The sequence below is a fragment of the Hipposideros armiger genome, unplaced genomic scaffold (assembly GCF_001890085.2).
Source record: "Hipposideros armiger isolate ML-2016 unplaced genomic scaffold, ASM189008v1 scaffold_18, whole genome shotgun sequence".
NCBI classification, from domain to species: Eukaryota; Metazoa; Chordata; class Mammalia; order Chiroptera; family Hipposideridae; genus Hipposideros; species Hipposideros armiger.
Window position 1 is genome coordinate 4,535,780 of NW_017731368.1, and position 2,094 is coordinate 4,537,873.

Below are 2,094 nucleotides of genomic sequence, written 5' to 3' on the forward strand. Positions count from 1 at the left end.
TTAATTCATACTGAATGTATTGCTTCGTAGGCATGTATTGATCAATAGCTGTGTCCCATTCTTATAATATTTATAATATTTCTTGGGGCATGAAGTATTTCACAATTAAAACTAAATTAAGTCTGAAGGTTATCATACAGAGGAGATATACGAATAAGCTATAATTAGAAGCACCAATTATCTGGTGTGAAAGCACGAGCATTAATTGCAGTAATATGATCTCTCCCTAAGTATGGGAGCTTTTAAAACAGATTCCCTGTAATCTGCAATAGTAATTTAAGTGCACTGATTTAGGAATCAGACCACCTCAGCTGAGTCCTGCAGTGCCATTCATTAGTTGTATGACTCTGAGCAAGATGGGTTAACTCAGTGGCTGTCAGTTTTCTTACATGTGAAATGGGAATAATGATACTCAGTATTAATGCCTGTTCTGCCTGTCTTATGACTCTGTTCTGAGGAGGTCAATGGAATTCATTCATTCATTCGTTAGCATGTGTTTAGTACCTATGCCAGATAATGGACATTAAAGAGCTCTCTGAATTTCAAAGCCCTATAGAAATAAAGGGGATTATTTAATTGAGAAAATATCTGACTTGGGTACTTAAAATCAGAGAAAGAAACATAAATGTGGAAATTGTGAGATATCTTACTGAAAAGGAAAAGGACTGTCATGGTCACTTTAATTGGTACAAAGCCCTGCCTCCATGGCTTAGGCAAAAGACAAACATTGCAGCATTTTCTCCCTATCTTAACGCCAATGCTGAACTCATCCTACATGTGCAAGAAATTCCAGTTCTGTGTGTGTGCATGTGTGTGTACATACATATGCATAGTATGTGTGTGTGTTTACATGTATGTATGTGTGTATGCATGCATATATGTATACACACACACAAATATCCAAATGTCCCACTTCAAAGCCTCAGGACGTATANTCAAGAAGGCTATGGCTTTAGTTTTGAGGTAAATAAAGCGGGATTACCTGCAGTGTGGAGGTGTGTGGCTGTGTCAAGGCCTTAGCACGAAGTAGGGTTTACATTTTTCTGGAGGAGTCCATGGACTGGGCCAGCAGGAATATCTCTGAGGATAAAATTCGGCTGGGCTAGACTCATTAAGAGCTCTAATTTCTGGACAGCTCCATCTGGTTCCTCATAATCCCAACATGGACCCTAAATTTCAAAGGGCGGCCCAAGGCAGCCAGTCCTGGGCACCCACGCGTTTGTCTGGTCCACTCTTAACCATGCTTCACTTGATAAAAACGTGTGGGCAGCTTGTTCTGCCGGCAGCGTAGCCCAGTGGTTAAGGCCGCCTCCTCTGGGTTTGGCCTGTGTGGATTTGAACCTGGTTCCTCAACTTGCTGTGTGACCATGGGCAGGTCTCATAACCTCTGTGTGACTCAATTCCTCACCTTGACGTAGAGATGATAGGCCTGCCCTTGTAGGGGTGTTGTGAGGATGAAGTCAGGCAGCACAGTGTGTGGCCCGTGGGAAGCATCTATCTCATGCCCCGTGGGTCTGGAATTTATCCTGGTGGCATTGACACATATGGCCTCTGACTGGTTCCCAAGGAGCCCATTTTCATTTTAAAGTAAGAAATCTCTGCAGGTTCCACAAAAATGATTAGGGGTCTTTATGAAACTTCAGTCAATAACCTAATCCCTTCAAAGGTTCCCAGGGTCAATAAGTTTCAAATGGTGAGAGACTGTCTTTTTTGTGTCGGGGAGTGTTTTAAACCTCGGGCTCAAATGATTTGTACATGAAGGAAACCTCTGCAGCATTGTAGGAAGAATACGCGATTCTTGTACAGCAGGAAACAGGGTCCAAATCACAGATCCGACTGTCTCTATTAGCTGAGTAGCCTTGAGCAGTTAATTGAATCTCTCTGTGGTCTCCTCCTTGGCCTGTCAATTGACAGCCACACCTCACCCTCCTCTCCTCTGTGAGGGCGGGACAAGGTCGCTTGTCAAGGCACGTAGAAGATACAGTAAAAATCTGTCTTGTCTTTCCATAGACATGTTAACAGATGACATTTACATTTAAAAGGCTTCATCTCTGGGAGGCCAGGCGGCACATTTCCATCCTGCCGCCTTCTGCC